The sequence below is a fragment of the Colias philodice genome, chromosome 14, assembly GCF_061535455.1.
Source record: "Colias philodice isolate Cphi_HAF_F1 chromosome 14, ilColPhil1 Martin Lab GWU primary, whole genome shotgun sequence".
NCBI classification, from domain to species: domain Eukaryota; kingdom Metazoa; phylum Arthropoda; class Insecta; order Lepidoptera; family Pieridae; genus Colias; species Colias philodice.
Window position 1 is genome coordinate 1,627,832 of NC_143099.1, and position 21,781 is coordinate 1,649,612.

General features: G+C 33.6%; 1 protein-coding gene across 2 annotated transcripts in view; it reads left to right on the forward strand.

Moving 5' to 3' along the window:
• Positions 1 to 21,781, forward strand: part of LOC149482654 (max dimerization protein 4-like) — a 284,159-nt gene that overhangs the window by 141,444 nt on the left and 120,934 nt on the right. The window lies entirely within an intron of this gene.

The window sequence follows — 21,781 nt, forward strand, 5'->3', positions numbered from 1 at the left end:
CATACGCATTTTAAATAGTTACTATACTCATATAAAACTAGCTTTAAATTATTTTTTAATAAATAACATTTGGCGGGCGCAACGCTCGTGTATACACAGCCTTGACTGACGTCACAGATAAAATTATAATAAATGATAAAACACTTGCACAGATGTTTAAGTCGTCTTGACATTGACATTGAAAATTTGACAATTCTATTTATTTTAGTGATAAAAGTCATTAGCAAGGCCGCTCTTTAGTTTTATATGTGTGACATTGATAGCCGATTTGATGGAGTTATTTAAGAGGTACGTAAAGCTGGCGATGAAAAATTAGCGAAATTAAAAAAAAACAACACCAGAATTTGTTGCTTATTTGTTGCTAATTAGTTGCTATAATGACGATTTTGTTGCTCAACCCGTTCGCTGAAAATCAGCAACAGTTCTAGCTTAACGTTAAGGTAGCGTGAAGAAATCGAAAAAAGGGATGGATCGTTGCAAAAATGCAGGTGAATTTGTTGCTAATTTGTTGCTGCATAAAAACAGTGAAAATTTTGAATTTTTTTCATTGGCGCCAAAAATAACACTGGCCACGTCAACTTAATTGTCGATTTTCGGTAGTGAAACATAAAAAAAAATTTGTTGCTCCTCACATCGTTCACTTGCACAGTGTACAGAGCCAGCAACAAAATAGAAACCGGAAGTAGAGTTAATTTTGAAACCGGTTTGGTAGAAATTCGTCCACGCCAGCTTAACTGTCGATTTTCGGTAGTGAAACATAAAAAAAAATTTGTTGCTCCTCACATCGTTCACTGGCACAGTGCACAGAGCCAGCAACAAAATAGAAACCGGAAGTAGAGTTAATTTTGAAACCGGTTTGCTAGAAATTCGTCCACGCCAGCTTAACTGTCGATTTTCGGTAGTGAAACATAAAAAAAAATTTGTTGCTCCTCACATCGTTCACTGGCACAGTGTACAGAGCCAGCAACAAAATAGAAACCGAAGGTAGAGTTAATTTTGAAACCGGTTTGCTAGAACTTCGTCCACGCCAGCTTAACTGTCGATTTTCGGTAGTGAAACATAAAAAAAAAAATTGTTGCTCCTCACATCGTTCACTGGCACAGTGTACAGAGCCAGCAACAAAATAGAAAAAGGAAGTAGAGTTAATTTTGAAACCGGTTTGCTAGAAAATCGTCCACGCCAGCTTAACTGTCGATTTTCGGTAGTGAAACATAAAAAAAAAATTGTTGCTCCTCACATCGTTCACTGGCACAGTGTACAGAGCCAGCAACAAAATAGAAAAAGGAAGTAGAGTTAATTTTGAAACCGGTTTGCTAGAAATTCGTCCACGCCAGCTTAACTGTCGATTTTCGGTAGTGAAACATAAAAAAAAAATTGTTGCTCCTCACATCGTTCACTGGCACAGTGTACAGAGCCAGCAACAAAATAGAAACCGGAAGTAGAGTTAATTTTGAAACCGGTTTGCTAGAAATTCGTCCACGCCAGCTTAACTGTCGATTTTCGGTAGTGAAACATAAAAAAAAATTTGTTGCTCCTCACATCGTTCACTGGCACAGTGTACAGAGCCAGCAACAAAATAGAAACCGGAAGTAGAGTTAATTTTGAAACCGGTTTGCTAGAAATTCGTCCACGCCAGCTTAACTGTCGATTTTCGGTAGTGAAACATAAAAAAAAATTTGTTGCTCCTCACATCGTTCACTGGCACAGTGCACAGAGCCAGCAACAAAATAGAAACCGGAAGTAGAGTTAATTTTGAAACCGGTTTGCTAGAAATTCGTCCACGCCAGCTTAACTGTCGATTTTCGGTAGTGAAACATAAAAAAAAATTTGTTGCTCCTCACATCGTTCACTGGCACAGTGTACAGAGCCAGCAACAAAATAGAAACCGGAAGTAGAGTTAATTTTGAAACCGGTTTGCTAGAAATTCGTCCACGCCAGCTTAACTGTCGATTTTCGGTAGTGAAACATAAAAAAAAATTTGTTGCTCCTCACATCGTTCACTGGCACAGTGTACAGAGCCAGCAACAAAATAGAAAAAGGAAGTAGAGTTAATTTTGAAACCGGTTTGCTAGAAAATCGTCCACGCCAGCTTAACTGTCGATTTTCGGTAGTGAAACATAAAAAAAAATTTGTTGCTCCTCACATCGTTCACTGGCACAGTGTACAGAGCCAGCAACAAAATAGAAAAAGGAAGTAGAGTTAATTTTGAAACCGGTTTGCTAGAAAATCGTCCACGCCAGCTTAACTGTCGATTTTCGGTAGTGAAACATAAAAAAAAAATTGTTGCTCCTCACATCGTTCACTGGCACAGTGTACAGAGCCAGCAACAAAATAGAAAAAGGAAGTAGAGTTAATTTTGAAACCGGTTTGCTAGAAATTCGTCCACGCCAGCTTAACTGTCGATTTTCGGTAGTGAAACATAAAAAAAATTTGTTGCTCCTCACATCGTTCACTGGCACAGTGTACAGAGCCAGCAACAAAATAGAAAAAGGAAGTAGAGTTAATTTTGAAACCGGTTTGCTAGAAATTCGTCCACGCCAGCTTAACTGTCGATTTTCGGTAGTGAAACATAAAAAAAAATTTGTTGCTCCTCACATCGTTCACTGGCACAGTGTACAGAGCCAGCAACAAAATAGAAACCGGAAGTAGAGTTAATTTTTAAACCGGTTTGCTAGAAATTCGTCAATTTATTCACTATTCTATATAATTCCGGTTTTTATTTTGTTGCTGGCTTTGTACACTGTGCCAGTGAACGATGTGAGGAGCAACAATTTTTTTTTTATGTTTCACTACCGAAAATCGACAGTTAAGCTGTCGTGGACGATTTTCTAGCAAACCGGTTTCAAAATTAACTCTACTTCCGGTTTCTATTTTGTTGCTGGCTCTGTACACTGTGCCAGTGAACGATGTGAGGAGCAACAAATTTTTTTTATGTTTCACTACCAAAAATTGACAGTTAAGCTGGCGTGAACGAATTTCTAGCAAACCGGTTTCAAAATTAACTCTACTTCCGGTTTCTATTTTGTTGCTGGCTCTGTACACTGTGCCAGTGAACGATGTGAGGAGCAACAAATTTTTTTTTATGTTTAACTACCGAAAATTGACAGTTAAGCTGGCGTGGACGATTTTCTAGCAAACCGGTTTCAAAATTAACTCTACTTCCGGTTTCTATTTTGTTGCTAGCTCTGTACACTGTGCCAGTGAACGATGTGAGGAGCAACAAATTTTTTTTTTATGTTTCACTACCGAAAATCGACAGTTAAGCTGGCGTGGACGAATTTCTAGCAAACCGGTTTCAAAATTAACTCTACTTCCGGTTTCTATTTTGTTGCTGGCTTTGTACACTGTGCCAGTGAACGATGTGAGGAGCAACAAATTTTTTTTTATGTTTCACTACCGAAAATCGACAATTAAGTTGACGTGGCCAGTGTTATTTTTGGCGCCAATGAAAAAAATTCAAAATTTTCACTGTTTTTATGCAGCAACAAATTAGCAACAAATTCACCTGCATTTTTGCAACGATCCATCCCTTTTTCCGATTTCTTCACGCTACCTTAACGTTAAGCTAGAACTGTTGCTGATTTTCAGCAAACGGGTTGAGCAACAAAATCGTCATTATAGCAACTAATTAGCAACAAATAAGCAACAAATTCTGGTGTTGTTTTTTTTTAATTTCGCTAATTTTTCATCGCCAGCTTTACGTACCTTTATTTAAGAGTTGGCGTCCATTTTGTTTACGTGAAACTGTTTTTTGAATGCTCTTGAAATGTGCAAGTGGCATGTAGTGAAGAGATGATAGATTTTTGAAGTGAAACTTCTTTATCGGGGTTGGAAAAAAATTTAGTGTAACATATTTTCGTTACGCGTGACATTTTTCCGTTACGCGCCATCTTTTTCTTATTCCTATACCACGCGTGATTCTGTAAAGTTGCATATACATAGTAAATTATTTTTTGAAAAATAAGGTCATAAAGGAGTTTCACTTCTTACGTGTGTACACTAGTACACGCACACATTTTTTAACACATCAATTAAACATGTCCAAATGAATGAATTTTCGAATTTAGGGTAGACTAAAACTAAATGTAGAGCAAATGAAAATATGAATTTTTAGTGAATAAATTGTTTTTTAAGTAATTAATTGAACCTTTATTGTGTAATAATTTAGGTCTATATAAGTTAATGGCCTTAATTATTGCACAAGAGTTTCTAGTTTAAAAATAAAGGAATTTTAAAACGTTTAATTTTTTCTGTTTCTAGACTTTTTGCAAAATATATTTAAATACATACTGGTTCATAATCGTTTAACATTAACAGATGATATCAGTACTTCGCTATTTAATATTTATAGTTTTTATACACAGTACATTTCTCCCTTATCTCAGCCCGTAGTTTAACCGTGTAATTACGATTATAAATGTTGATAAACAAGCCTTATAATTATTTAAGTGGAGGCAGATAGTTGTTTATGAGTTATCGTAGAATAGCCTGTGTTGATAGGTTTTTATCTTTTTATGGATAGACGTAGTATAAAATATGTGAAGGTAACTAAATCTGTGTGTTCTAGCTTGCATGTGGAAACGATATACGGATGAATTTGGTTAAGATCTAGGTTACTTTTTGAGAAGAAAATAATATACTTAATGAGCTAGAATAATGGATGTATATTGTAGGAAGAGTTTTCGTGCTATAATAATAATACGAGAAAATTTAGGCTCAGATTGACAAATTTAGCTACTTACAAAATTCAATTGAGTAGGTACTCGATAATTTATATTACCAACGATTCTCGGGACACAATATCACCTATTCAATGTGCGTCGTCTAAAAGAGTTGTTTATTTTATCGATAACTATAACTTTAATTAATACCTTCGATATACTTTTTTTATTGTACGATAGGGAAGTGCTTGACCACGATTTCGCCTGATGGTAAGCTGAGATGTGGCCTAAGATGGAGCGCGCTTCGCTAGAAGGTACCGGTTCACTCTTTACTTTTTGTAGAACATCGAAAATATACAAGTTCTATTAAACCACTAAGCAACATGCATCCTACAGATAAGAGATCAGTACTTGGCACAGTTATAACTCAATAAGTGTTTATTCTAAACATTAAACAATATCAAACAAACAGTTTATACGCACTTACCGTTATCATAAAGTGCTGTGACAACAGTGATAAACGGTATCCCGTTAGCGACCGATAGCTGGTGACGTCATCGATTGCATTTATACATGCAGTTTGTAATTATAAAAAAAATGTTGTGTGGTTTTATGAAACCACGGTAAAAGTGAAACTGTTCGAACGGTTCCGAACACTACTTTGTGTAGCGCATGTCGCGTGACGGTCGGCTGCTGAGTAGGTACACAGACCAAAAAGTTTCAGACGATGTAATAAAAGTTTCACTTTAAAAATTTTTGACGGGATTCGAACCCCCATACTTCGCTTTACCGTAGCAAAAATTGCAAGTATATTAAGGTCAGTGACCTACGTAACATCTGCTCTCAAAAAATTGCAAATTTTTTGAATGTTTTTCATTGATGCTCTATTCCTATTGGTCGTAATGTGATGATATTATGATGCCAAGAATAAGAACATTAACATTCACCAAATAGTGTCTCGCATGTATTGAATAATATTGTGTAAATGCTCTATCAATTGTCTAAACAGATTTGGAAATATTTGTTTAACTCGTATGCGACGTGGTATATTTATTTAGTAGTTTATAGCCTCGATAAAATTAGGTGTTAGATTACATTTTTTCCAGTTTCTTGACAATCAATATTGTAATAATGAGAGTTCAATTAAAATATTGATAGATAGTTATTTTAATGTTCCCTATTTTATGCTCTATAATGTTGAATCTTAAATGTAGTCGCAAAAATATTGCATCCTAAATAGCACGTTAATCTTTGTAAATAATAGATTACACTTCTTACTTGCATAGCAACGAATAAAATTGCGACATTAGCTTGTAAATAAAAATCTGTCTGATTCTTCAAAGAATACGCTATAAATAACATCTTAGTAGTTCTGTTATATTATGTCAAATACTGTTAAATTGTCTAATAAAACGGTCTGCCTGCAACACGACCTACGACAACGCGAACATGGTGAGGCAGGCCGGCCGTGATGTTAAAAATAGATGCGTCGTTTGTTGTATACATAATAATATTCTAGCACGGACGTCAATATAATAAGTCTTATTTGCAGCATATATTAAGGTGGATACGACCTTTTGACATTGACCCGGTAGGTGACCTTTTGGCGAGCGAATTCGAAGCGATTTTCGAAATTCGAATACGATATGATTTTTTTTCGAAAGCTGCCAGTTTTTGAATGCTGGTTGAAATCATAAAAGAGATTTCATGTTGTTTTTTTGTAAGCGTGTAATAAACATGAGTAACATTTATGAAGTAGGTACGTGAGTAATTTTCCATACAAGAAAGTTATTAGACGTTGAGTAGTTTATTACTATTTCTGCGTTTGTTATCAGACAGATGTTTATTTTAGAATTTTAAGGTCATACAGTTGACAGTGCATCCGATTGAATAGGAAGTTGATGTTTATGTATATATCTAGGTATATTTACATTGCTATGAGTGAAATGTTGATTAAATATAGTTCATTATAGCAATCAAGTTGTCATATTTGTTTAGTCTTCGTATACTTTGATCACAACATTGCTACAGTGGTTTTATGAAGTGAATGATACAAAGTGAAGGATTCGATTACCGATGAAGGCTTAATTCTCAGTCCGGAAGTGTATAAAATAAGAATAATTTGGAAAATCCAAAAGTGCACGCCTCATAATTTTTTTTTAATAAATATTTATTAATTATTATTTTTGTTTATTTAATAACAATTAAACCACATCGAATCAGACCCTGAAAAATGAAAGGGTTCTATTCCTGAGCATACTCAAGCGTAAGAGAAAAAAAAAGACTCGATTAGTAAAGTATTTCGGTCGCTATCGTGTTAACAAGAAAAAGGATCCGCACATACAGACACACGGACGTCCAAGACAGAACTTTTTTAAACTGTTTTTTAACTAGTTTAAATAACAAAAATGACATCAAAAATATCATGAACGTTAAAAATAGTGTTTTTTCTTAATATGTGTGTGTATGTATTATCTTACAAGTGCAATGTATGATACATAAAGACATTTTAAGTTTGAAAAATCAGATGTTTTGCGCGAAGTGACAGTAGTACCCACCTCAACGCTTCGCTTATGAGGCGTGCAATTAGTGAAACAAATATACAATATATATATATTTTTATCTCATACCCTACTGTGGATTATAATTTAAAACTGTCCTTTTTTCTCTCTTTTTCTCATAGTGGAAAATCAGACAAAGGTCAAAATACCTATATCTAATGTTTATTATACTCACTATAATAATTTCCTATTATAACACCTACGTTATAAAAATTGCGTCTCTCATGTGTAAGGTCATTTGTAAAACGAACGTAATTGCAGTGTAAATAAAATGCATTTTTACGCGTCATCGCCTGTATACGTGATAACTGGCACGGAGTGTTGTGACTGGCGTAATTGGAATATTTTTCATCTTATAACGCAGTTCATTGGTTCAAATGCATGTAATTTTCTTTATTTTTTTCCATGATTTCTTTTTTTGAAGTGTAACTTCTTTAGGCGCGTTGAGAGCTAAATTTTAAGGTCGCGTCATGGCAATACCGTCACGTCATGTCGATTTTATTAAGTCTACAATTTATATTTCTGCACTAGATTTCCGCCCGCGGCTTCGCCCGCGTTTTCAAAGGAAAACCCGCATAGTTCCCGTTCCCGTGGGATTTCCGGGATAAAACCTATCCTATGTGTTAATCCAAGTTACCCTCTATATGTGTGCTAAATTTTATTGTAATCGGTTCAGTAGTTTTTACGTGAAAGAGTAACAAACATCCATACATCCATACTTACAAACTTTCGCCTTTATAATAGTAGTAGAATAGTACATTAATATACATATTCATACTTTATTTTATTTTTTTATTTTATTTTATTAGTTTCCAAACAGCTTATACAACAATATAACAAACAAATTATTCAAGTACAATTAATAACGTTCTATGTATAAGCCTATTCTATGGATACACAAATGTTTAGAGTGTGAAAGATGTAAAAACAATTAAAAATACTGTTACCACAACAATAAAAAAAAATACAATAAAAGATATACTTAGGCTAACAAGATTCGACATAAATCCGTATGCTTCAGGTGCTACGCAGAGCAGTAAGTACTAGGCGACGAAAACTGGCTAGACTATTTGAAAAAATGTCAATAGTGTTATCTTTATTAACTATTTCGTTATATAGTCGGCATAACCTATAAACTGGGTTATTATAAGAAATATATAAGCGAGTGGCGGGAATATAGAAGGGTTTAGCGTTCCGAGTGACACGAGCGTTACAATATAAAGAGAATTTACAAAGCATATCAGTGTGAATTAGGTTATTGATAATTTTATACATATAAGTTAAATCAATGAATTTACGTCGCATTTCAAGTGAATCCAAATTGAAATATTTAAGTCGAATGTCATAGGTGGGCAAGGATCTTCTAAGGTGTTCACGATTGCATAGAGAACGTAAAAATCTTTTTTGTACCGATTCGAGCTTGTCGATATGTGTTTTGTAGAATGGAGACCACACTGAGGAGCCATATTCAAGGGTGCTACGGACCAGAGATTTATAAAGAATTAGGGCACTATTTTTATTTTTAAAAGATCTGGACATTCGTAATATAAAGCCTAAATTTTGATTGGCTTTTTTGACAGTAGATTCGACATGATCGATAAATGATAAACTTTTATCGAATGTCACCCCTAGATCTCGTATGAATTCTTTACGACCTAAGATAATATTTGAAATTTGATACGAAAAGTTAATACTGTTTACTTTATTAGTAAATGTGACAACATGACACTTAGAGGTATTTAATTTCATTAAATTTCTCTTACACCAGGCATGAAGAGCAATTAAGTCTTCTTGAAGCAACTGACAGACAGCAATATTATCGACTTTTCTATATAGTTTCAGATCATCCGCATAAAGTAGACATTTACTACCTATATTAAATCGTAAGGGTGCATCATTTATAAAAACCGCGAACAAAAGAGGGCCAAGATGGGAACCTTGGGGAACACCGGAAGGAACAGAATAGGATTCAGATAGGTAGCCGTTGAGAGCAACTATTTGAGTGCGGTTTTTAATGTACGAGATGATCCAACGCAATAAGTTCCCATGTATGCCACAAATCATCAGCTTTTTAATCAGGAGCTCATGGTTGACTTTATCGAAAGCCTTCTGAAAGTCGGTGTAAATGACATCCACTTGTCCTTTGTTGTCCAAAGTTTCTAAGAGATAGTCAGCATATTCAGTTAAATTAGATGTTGTTGATTTACGCGCGACAAATCCATGTTGTTCAGAAATAAGTAAAGGTTTAACAAAATTGTAAATTTGATTGTAAATAACACGTTCAAATATTTTAGCAAAGCAATTTAGTATGCAGATAGGTCTGTAATTACAACAGTCCGATCTATCGCCGGATTTGAATATTGGAATTACGTGAGCGATCTTCCAAAAGTCAGGAAAGATGCCTGTAGATAGAGATCTATTAAAAATTATATAAAGTGGTAAGGTGAGTTCGTTATAGCAAGATTTAACAAAATGAGATGGAATACCGTCCGGTCCAGGACCCTTGTTCGGATCCAATTGTTTAAGAAGTTTTTTAACATCATGCGCTTCAATTACTACTTTGTTAAGACAATTAGACCAATTGTTGTGGACGGGATCCTCAACAATGGCATTATTTTCATATACAGAATGGAAATATTCAGCAAAAGTTTGACAGATATCACTACCCTTAGTAGCAACAATGTTATTATATTTAACTAGTTGGGGAAAACTTGAACATTTATTTTTGCTCTTTACGTAATTCCAGAATAATTTAATGTTACCTTTATGTAGACACGATTCAACATCTTTTAAATAATTGTTATAACACTCCTTCATCATCTTTTTAGACCTTTTACGCAAAAGAGAGAAAGTGTCATAATCACGTGGGTTTTTATACATTTTAAATTTATGATGAAATTTCTCTTTTTCCCGTAGGCATTTGATTAGAGAGTTACTAAACCAAATAGGTATTGATGAATTTCTTTGTTGCTTATAAGGTGTATTATTTTTAATGATGAGATTTAGAGTGTCATAAAACTGTGTCAGATTTTCATTTATATCCGCGGAGGAAAGGAGAACCTTCCAATCAATATTCCTAAGTTCATCTTTACATTTATTTATATCACATTTTCTAAAATTTAAGATTTTATTATTCTTACATGGTTCGAGGGGCGGGACGTGAATGTCATTCACACACACTTCAAAAGGTGGATGATGAACGTCCATTTTACTAAGTGCAATTGAGGGTTCAAGTGATACCGGAATCAAACGGGCAAAAAATAAATCCAGAGTGCGATTATTGTCATTTTTGATAAAATTGTACTGGTTAAGGTTGCCATAAGTCATCAAGTCTAAAATTAAGTTGACTTTAACGTCATTAAACAAAGGTCTAGGAGTAGCAGTTTTCGTCGCGTTACAATTAATCCAATCTAAGTTAGGAGTATTGAAATCCCCCAGTAAAATAAAAGAATCATCGGGTCCTGACAAAATCTCAGTAGTATTATTATAGAAAGCTTTCAGTTTATCAATGGAAAGATCCGGTGGTAAGTACACTAGACATATTTTTATAATTTTGCTAATGTGTTTATTTTTAAAGTTAATTAAGCTTAGCCAAATACATTCCACATTAGTTTCCCATTCGAAAACTCTATTAACTATGTAATCTTTTTTTACTGCAATTAAAACACCTCCACCAGAAATTTTATGACTAGTGCACTTATCCCGATCTCTCCTGAAAATTCTATAGCGATTATCCAATATTTCACTATCTTTAATTGAAGGATCGAGATTAGTTTCTGTTAAACAGATAATATCGTAATTGCAGTTTAATACATTTAAAAAGAAATCCTGAAGCTTACTTCTAATTCTGTTTACATTCTGGTAAAAAATTAGCATAATGCAGCGGTTTAAAAAAAATAATAATAATAAAAATTAAATGTAGATGCAGAAAATTATGTAAAGACTAAGGCAGATTTTTAATCTTATCTAGACTATTAATGATTACAGCTGGAGAATGTTCGTTTTTTCTCATATAGACCTTCCCAAACTTAACCCACACGAACTTGTAATCGAGTGTCTTAGAAGCTTGTCTAGCCTCCATGAAAATATGTCTCATTTCTGGTGTGAGATTTTCAGCTACATAAACTTGTTTAACTTCACCTACAACACCGAGGTCAAGCGAGTTCAATACATTCCTGGAGTTAGATTTGTTGTAGCGATGCACTGCTGATAATATCATATCGCGATGCCTAGGAGTCATCAATGTAACCAAAATAGTGCGCGGGCGGTCGGTACTTTTCACCCGTTTGGCCACACGATAGCAAGAAATAACAGCATCGTTGGGAAGCGAGACAGATATTTTATCCAACAAGTTAGACACAATTGAATTTAAGTTCTCATCCTTTTTTTCAGGTACGCCATGTAATTCAAAATTATGTCTTCTGGATATTTGTTCCAATTGGTTAACCTTATTTTGAAGAGTTTTCAAATTATTGTCAATAGTAGAAGTACTGACTTTTAATTCAGTTGTAGTTAATGTCTGTGACGAGGAATCAGCTTGCATATCGTCGAACTTCTTCGAGAGAAATTCTAGTGAGCTTTCATGTTCAACTAGTTTGTTTTTAATGTCCACAATTGAGTTCTTCGTACACTTCAGAGCGGCCTCATTACGATTGCTTATATCTTTTAATTTACTGGAGCATTCCATTACAGAGTCTAGATCGGTGCGAAGTGACTGAAAGCACTTTTTCATTTCGATTATTTCAGATTGTAAACAATCAAGAGCCCCACTGAAAGTGTCTATCTTCTCTTCTTGTTTGTCTAATCTCAATTGCATATCACTACGGAATGATTTGAGCTCCGACAAGATGGTAGAAAAATTCGCGGAGTCACCAATGGAGGAAGCAGCCACAGGGGACGTCACTGCACGAGGAGAAGGTCTAATAGGTGTGTTTGTGTTGTCACCACCCCTTCGAGAAGCAGCAACACAAGCGGGACATATCCAATTAGTACGGGCCACTTGTGAAGAATTGGTTGATAGAACGCATTCCGTATGATAAAGTGCACTACATTTAGTGCATTTGATTCTCTTATGCGTCACTAATACGTTCAAATTACATGCCAAACATTCTCCAGCCATAATTAATCAATGATCGTGTAGACACAGCATTAGCAGAAAATATTCATATAATTTTTTTATCTATGGCAACTTTTGTGTGAATTGGCAGTTGACACTTGACAGTGAATTATGACAGTTGCAGATGTTATTGTTATTTTGTTGTTGAAAAACTAGGTTGTTCAAAGTTTCTTCTTCTGTTTTTACCCTCTTCTTGAAAATGTTATATAGTGAAACTATGATAATTTTCAGGTTTATAATGTGTGAGCAGTGTTATAAGTTTTACTCACTCAAAAGTCCGAAACGTGGGATCAAAATGAGTCACAAATTACACTCGGTAAATCACTGTGAGACTTGTTTACACGCCAATTATTAGCACATTCAAAATATACTTGTACACTTTACGCAGTCCGCTGACAGATACTATTAAATAGTCCTTGAAAAAACAGTAACACGACACATTCATAAACACCACAACTAAGAAACATTAAAGAAGCTTAAAAATAAAGTACAATGTTAACAAGACGGTAAAACACATGTTAGGTTTCCTTACGGGAAGCGGCGATCAGTCATACTGCATACATTGTTACTATACAGGGTGGATTTTTGAAACGTTGTTTAATCAGTAAGGGCAGGTATTTGAACTGTTACAGCTGCAGGAAAATGTTCCTAGAAGACCATCCATAACTTTTTAAGATATTCTGAACTGCATTGACAGATTTTGGAAAAAATAGTCGGCAAAAAAAATGCGAAATCGAAAAATATTGTTGCTATCGATCCTATTTCATGGCGGTATCAAAAAAGACGCCATCGAACCATTTTAGGTTTGTGTACAAGAAATAACAAAAAATTGCCAGTTTTCCTATAGAATTTGTAAGGAAAACCGTTTAAGTTCAGAAACTATGTTAAGTCACAACACCGCACACGGCACAAGCTTCATGTACATAGACATAATGCAGGTTAAGGTACTTATCTTTTTAATCCAAGTGGGGAAATTTTTCCTCAAAAACCCACGGCTCCCAAGGAAGGAGCCTTGTCGGATTCCTGCCGACGAAATGCCCGTGTACCAACGCATAGCGCACACAGATTAAGGTCTATGTTAGACAGACACAGATTAAGGTAGCTGCCTTTACTGACCCGTCTTAAAAATCCAATCTGTATAGTTACTATGTATGCAGTAAAAATCCAACCTGTATACTAGTCTAAAGCAATAAGGATTTGGTTCACACGCAGCTGTGGCCGTACAATGAATCAAATCGATGTTTTAACAATAGCGTCATCTATTGTCGCTTATGTAAAACTCGATGCGTGTTGTGCTTGATCGATGGTGAAGATTTGCAGCCATTTGTTAAACGGTTTGGACATACGTTTTACGAGTTTTGTATACATGTTTCGAAAGAATGTTGCTTGATTTTTTTTATAGCGTTTTTTAATTTATTTATACTCTTCTATAGATTGTCTAATATATTACTTGTTACTTGTATGTAATCATGAATCGATGTTACTGAATCGTTAAATTCATATGCGTATTAACGACTTAAAATTTCATCAATTAAATCATCAATAACTGCTATCCATTTTCATTAAACTTTCGCGCGTTTTTTTTTGAAAATCGAATCACCACTACAAAAGGCAAAAACCTGCCACAGATTGCATAAAATAAACACCGTTATCTAGAAAACATTTCCAGCCAGTAGGTACGTATAATTAATTATGACGATAACATCCGAGATCCTATAATAATATTGTGTTGAACGTCTAAACCCCTCTTTGCGCTGAATGAAATTGCGAGCGGTCACACAATAAGATGGGACAAACGTAAAATACGTTAATATCAAAATACGTAATAAATTCCCGTCGACACAATCGCCATTGTTCATAATCGCCTGAACAATACGCATGGCGGGAGGCTGTATAATTTATGCCACCTTCATAATTCCTATATAGCGGGTAATTTATAATGGCCAAATTAATTTTCCTAGAGCTAGCTTAATCCAACCGCATCTGCGTTCTTCATTATATTGATATTTATGTAGTTTTTGCGGGTATGGAAAAATATGTTCGCTTGAGGGAATATAGGTATTGCCATGGTTACTCTTTATATGGATTGTGGCTTACAAGATGAGCATTCGTGTATGAGTTTTTTCACGTGATTTTTATTGTTGATATTTATAAGAAGTTGCGATGTTTTGTACTTTAGCGTAAATTTAATCTAAGATATTTCAATAATAAAGTTAAAAGAAATATTATTCAAGAACAGAGAGAATAAGTAATATAATTTTCAATAATATCTTTAATTTTTACAAATACATACGGTAACTTATATAACTTGATCTGCAGGGCGAGCACGAAAATTCGAAGTCGTAGCGCAAACGTAGAGGCTTACTACATTTACGTAAGACGTTTTCTGACACCCTTCAATCATACTAAAATACTTAAACTACATTGCTGAATAAAAAGTTACAGAATTACATTTGTACGTAACGAAAATCGTCGAAGCATATGAAAAACTTAAACAATTTAACTAATAGCAATATGGAGTTAGGGGAGTCCCAATCCATCACAAGTTTGGATCGTAAAAAAAATGACTGACGCACGTCACCATACATTTCATTAGGCGAACTCGTAAACGACTTATGTTAAGAAAACTAGAATTGCTAAGGGGATGATATTACTCATTTGTTGCGGATTTACATCGCACGACACGATTGTCGTGTGCGATATTTGTTAGTCAAGATTTTGCTAGTAAATTTTATATTGTTAAGTTACTTATATGAGATTATCATAATTAAGTTGGTAAGATTGGTTTAATTATTCTATTCAGGGCCGATTTTTCAATGCTTGGATAAAACTTATCCGTCTATAAAGTATTACACGATAATATTAAAATGTCACGTAAACTGTCAAATACGGGCAATTAGAATACGTTTTTAAAATGATAGTTTTATACACTATTCGACGAATAAGTTTTATCCAAGCATTGAAAAATCGGCCCTTAATTCATTAACTATATTCAAATCCATACTCTACAGGACTCAACACAAGACTAATTGTAGAGCTATTCTAAAAACCAGTATGAATCTACGATGTAATAATAACACATTATACTAATTATGTAATGTAAATACTTATCTGACTACTCACGATTATACACTAATGAAATACATTTCGTGCAGGTAAAAACATAATACACGTTATATGCGATAAAAAAATCGTGTCGGGAATAGTAAAAAACCGATTTGCCGGATCCCGTCACACATAGCCGGTCAAACGGATAAATCCGTCATTCCGATGTATATAGTATCGTTTGTTGATTGATTTATTTTGTAACCTTATTTATGACGAGACGCTGACGATGTTTTTCTTCCACATAAGTAACAAATGGTGTTCCATGAATAAAGACTTATTAGATTTATTCATATCCGACGTTTGAATGTGATATTTTTATGGCGTTATCGTATAAATCAGTGTAAAGATGTTTTGGTGCTTCATAGAATACGTTACTGGGAAATGTTTTAACCACTTTACTTATAGGGATATTGAACTTTGTAAAACAAATATTAACATCTGAATAAAAATATTCTTAAAGATACCTTATAAATAGATACTTTATTACATCATATAGTACTTTGTAAGTCGATATAAGAGCCTCTTCAAAATTCATTTCGGATGAAACTAAACAATTAGCCGACGTTTCGAGTGATTGTGACACAAAGCCTAATGAATAGTTAAATTTAATTAAAGCAACGACAATCGAAACATTTTCGAGTCGACGCAGTACTGCTGCTAAATTAAATTTTTTACGATAGCACGTAACGTTATCGTGCGATGTAAATTTATTTTTGTCTCTTGTCGTTTTCATTTTGCTCTCCGTTCCTTTGTTATTTATTCAATGTTAAAGGGATAGTGTTTAATTTACTTATGGCCGATTTTTCAATGCTTGGATAAAACTTATCCGTCCAATAAAGTATTACACGATAATATTAAATTGTCACGTAAACTGTCAAATACGGGCAATTAGAATACGTTTTTAAAATGGTAGTTTTATACATTATTCGAAGAATAAGTTTTATCCGAGCATTGAAAAATCGGCCCTTAGTCGGATCGGTTTGTTATTGTTTCTTGTAGATACGTCTGTTTTATAGGGTTGAAGGTTTCTTAGTGAATTAGGCTTTGGAGCTTGCAGTAAAAGTTTTATTTGTTGCTTAGGTAGTATGTATTGATAGAATGAAAGAAATTAAAACAAAATTCTAACACTAGTACTGGTGCATTTGAAGAAGCAGATTCGGATACCAATTAAGATGTTGTTTCAATTCGTAATAATAATTTAATAAAAATAAAAATTTCAAACGCATATATGCCGCAATTTTTTCTTTAAATTATCTCTCCCGACGTTTCATATCTACAGTGACAATTAAAATTCTACTTAAATTCTCAAACTGCTTCGCTTCAAACCAAACAAGAAAACAGCTATCCTTCCAAGGAATATCAGTTACATAACAACAAAAATACCGTATTTTCGTCCACTGTCAGTACCCGTTAGATGCGTATTAAACGGACAATTTACCAGCGCCTCGTGGAAAAATCAAATCCGTTCCCTTTAATATCGCCAGATCGTAAGATGTACGGCTCGGTCACAATGGAGTCACGTCGTGGACGTCAATGTACCCTCGTCAAGGGACAGCTCATTAAACATACAATTTGGTAGAATGCGGATTGGTGATTTGGATATGTGTAATAATAGTTATATGAAAATTCAATGGTCTAATAGTTGGGAATTACGAAGTCTATGGTAAACATGTAGTGTAAATGATATGCATAGAAGGAATAACTGGTAGAAATTTTTATTTATTCCGATATTCATTATTGTAAAAGAGTTAATACGTTGCGTTTTAATTAAAACAACCTATTAGTTAAAACTTATTTAATTACGTGTCATAATAAAGTGGTTTATGAGGCTGTTAGACCAGCCCCCCTAGACAAGTGGCTTTCTATTAGCGTAAAGTTCAATAGAATAGATTATGAATGTATGAGATTGACGTTTGATTACGACGACGACGACGATTGATTACGAAAATCTCATAATTCATAATCTATTCTATTGAACGTTACGCTAATAGAAAGCCACTTGTCTAGGGGGGCAGCTGTAATCTGTTATAATGTAAATGTAACTTAATACTACGATATTTTATTAAATAAGTCTCTAGCTCTAAGATTATATTCAGAATTAAACATTAATATGATTACAATTGGATCAAAAATTATATTGTGTACTAATTATATATTTTTTTTGTTTCAGGTAAGATTGGTGATACTTTTGATTATTTGCTGTAAGTTCTGATACTTTAAAATCAACATTCAATACGTTAAACATAATTTCCCAGGAAGGAATACTGGTGAGCTATTATGTAGGTACATATTATTATAGATCAATTGTATTTCTTATCTAATGATATAAATTTATCTCTTTATTATATTTATTTCTTTCATACTAAATTCTCAATGAGCTCTTATACGCATTGTGAAGATTTCTTTATTAGTACTTGAAAGGAGCAGAAAATAAAAAAAAACGATCACTAGGAATTATTTTTATTCTTAAAAAATCTCATTTATAAAGCATTTGAATTTTGAATGCTATTGTAACTAAATATTAAGTAATCAAATCATTTCTAGTCTTATAACCATACCTAAAAGGTATTAGGTACTTTTAAACAAGTAGATTACAACTATGAACAATCCCAAACATTCGACCACCATTCTAAAAGCAGTAAAATGTATAGCTATTTTCTATTCATTAAATGACTTGAACACGAGCGCGAAGATTTCTCCATCGTGCGTGCAAGTTAATACCCTTTAGTATCGAAACCTTATTTGGTTGCGCACGGAGGCGTGGGTAACACTTAGGCCAGTAATATGTTAAGGCTTTGTCAGATAGAACGCGTTCGTAGCGCGTCAGAGAGCTAACCACAGTTTCTGAAGAAATATTTCGCTTCTTTACCATAATCCCCGTGATTGCCAGGCAAAGATCGCTATTCGCTGTTTAATAATAAAGCCCTGCTACATCTTTCTGGTACCGTTTTTTTATTATTAAATAATGTATGTGCAATAAAGTGTTATAAACAAACAGCACAAAAGATAGTCTCGCTTAGTTTTGATTGGTCATCCGACCATTCGTCAGCCATTGAAAGCTTTCCATTGGCAAATTTTAAGTGACATTCTAATCGTGCTGACATCTGCACTGGCACCAGTATGATGCGTAGTTGTATTTTTAGTGCAACACAGTTAGCGCTTTGTGCGCGCTAAGTACACGTTCTGTCTGGCAAAGCCTTTATCCTTTATTATTATGTAAGAGCTACGCTGTAGTAAGAAAACAAATGATTTATTGCGATGTGCGGTGCGCTTTCAATGTTTCGCACTTGACTGCGTTTTTAACACGATAGCAGGCTGATGTTTTTATGTATGTGTGTGTGTGTGTGTATATAAAGGACTATTTTTTATACTCAGAAGCATTTTTTTGCTATTTTTTAAGTCTATTTGCTATGCTGTCGTTAAGGATTTATTTTAGATATTTGTTTTTACTCCGCTAAAGGGTAAAATAATAAAAAAAACCCTAGTTTATTATGCTCAATGCTTTTAATGTAAGATTTATGTATTAAAGTGCCAATTCGTAATTTCATGGAATTTGGTGTATTAATCTTTGTTTTTAGCTGTTTATATAAGCAATTAATGCAATTGTAAATAAGCACCTGAATTAAAAATTCATGTATTGTTGTTCTAGTATTTGTTTGGCGTCTAGAATGCATGTGCACCACGATCAAATCGTGTCGATTTATGTGGTGTTTCTTCTGTATGCTTAATGTATATGTTTATTTTTCTATCAATAAATGGTAAAAAAAAAAAAATGTAAATTTTATTGGAATCTTCGGGAGAAGTTCGCAATTTTTTTCTGTTCTATCTAATAAAAATACATCTAAGTTAATAATTTAACTATGAGAATCATTTGTGTATAACACTATATATTTACGCAAGCAATGGAAAAAATTTCTTTTGAAAAACCTACATGAACAAAATCGAATCAAAGACAACGCTAGAAAGTTTTATTTTTCTTAATTCTCCATTTTAATTTCTAAACACTAAACCTGGTTTTATAAGGAACGTTCTAGAACAATACGTTTCCGTTATTCCAAATAAATTTCCGTTATTCCGACTTAGTACATTTCCGTTATTTTTATTTTGAAGTCAAATTGTTATTCCGTTTAGCCGACTGAGACCTCCCTATTGTGATTGATTCATTCACTTTAGACTAAGTGATGGGTCTTTCATTCATTGCCGAATGCTTTTTATCGTTCGATGAAAATGTTTTAGTTCAATGGAATACGAATTATGTGATATTTTTTTTATTTGTATGGGGATGGAGGGATAATTTATTATGAAAGCGAATTTATCTATTAGTTATTGACTCTTACATCTATCAATGAACTGATCTGTTATGTTCCGTGATCAAAATAATTAAATTAATTATTTGGACAATTCACGAATACTGTCGATGCATATGTCATCGAAAACCTTTCATCTTTCAGACTGACCGGTTGGCTTGGTTGGTAGTGGCCCTGCCTTCCAAGCCAGAGGTCGTGGGTTCGATTCCCAGCCGGGGCAAATATTTGTGTGATGAACATAGAGGTTTGCTCTGTGTCTGGGTGTTAATTATCTATATAAGTATATGTATATTGTATTTAAAAATTATATGTATATATGTATGTTTATCAGCCATCTGGTTTCCATAACACAAGCGAAAGCTTAGTATGGGATCAGATTGTGCCGTGTGAAAATTGTCCTGAAATATTTATTTATTATTTATCTGATTTTAAATAACTTGATATCAAAACGGAACAAATTAGACTGTAAAGGATTGATTCAAATGCTTTTTATAATTAAGATTGATTCCACCTAATACTCAAAACTTTTTACAATTTTTTTGTTTTCATTACAAACAAAAAACTAATCACAATCAAAAAAGTAACAAAAATAATAAAAATGATGAAAATCCGTGTTCACATAAACAGCTACACGAAGTAGAGTCAGTGTCGCTTTAAATCATTTTTGTTTAAAACTTTTTCGACGAAACAAATGACGGCGGGCCATTTGGAATAAAACAAAAAGCGCACGAAATTTCGGCTGCTCTATTTGTCTCTGTCTTAAATAGTAGCGGCAGAGAGGGATGTCACCATTAAATCTTTTTTCTTATATCCAACCGTTTTTATAGAACATGATGTGATTTGAAAATGGAATTTATTTCGAAGTGATGTAGTTAAGGTTGTGTAAAAAGTTTTCATGGTATTAACGGATAGATGAGTTTTTAATGAGGGACTTAAATCTAGATTCATCATAATTAAAATTATGGGAAAATCTTATTTATTGCTGTTAAGTACATTTATTATTTAATCAACGAGGTGTGATTCCTCCATAAGATTATTTAAATTGCTTAGTTTGGTGATAGGCTTTGGTGACATATGTTCTGAAATATTGTAAATATACTTAAGAATGTATTTTCATACAACACCAGTCTTGAGCATCTTCATATTTTAAGTTACGTAATACTGTTGTGTGAAGAAAATTAAAATTTTTAAAAGTAATTTGACATTGTTTCATTTTGTTTGTTAACTTTAAGCTATTTAACTTAGGGCCGATTTTTCAATGCTTGGTTAAAACTTATTCGTCGAATAATGTATAAAACTACCATTTTAAAAACGTATTCTAATTGCCCGTATTTGACAGTTTACGTGACATTTTAATATTATCGTGCAATACTTTATTGGACGGATAAATTTTAACCAACGATTGAAAAATCGGCCCTTAAACTGGAAAGAGCTAGAATAATTTAAAACTTTACAGTTACCTAAATAAACTTTATTTTTACAGAATTTTATGATACCGGACATAAATTATAAGGACTTTCCTTTATCAAAATCAAAGTAAAATATTATCAATACAACATAGTCAAAGAGCTGTATCAATAATAACGCAGAACAAACAAACATACGCACACTCGGCTACATCACAAATCCATTTCACGTGCCATTACCGGTCGGAGCGTGCGGCCGACATTGTTTATCGACACCTTTTCTTTGCTAGATATAGTGTAAGAGCTGCTGGATATTATTTTAGGGTAATCATTTTCTGATATTTGGTGTATTGTTTTTGTTATTGTGAAAAGTGTATTTAGTAGGTACTACTTACATGCAAAATGCTCACTTTTGCAAAAAATATTGCGATCACATTATTTAGCAACACAACACCTAGATAGGTAAATTTATCATACTGTACTTTTCTAAGTAAAATGGGAGAAAGTATGTGGCTAGTAAGTAGATAATATATACTTAACATGATTTTTCTACTTTATTATCGTACACAACGCACTAACTTTATTATTTTTAACCATAAAACTAACCTGCCCTCAAGATCAA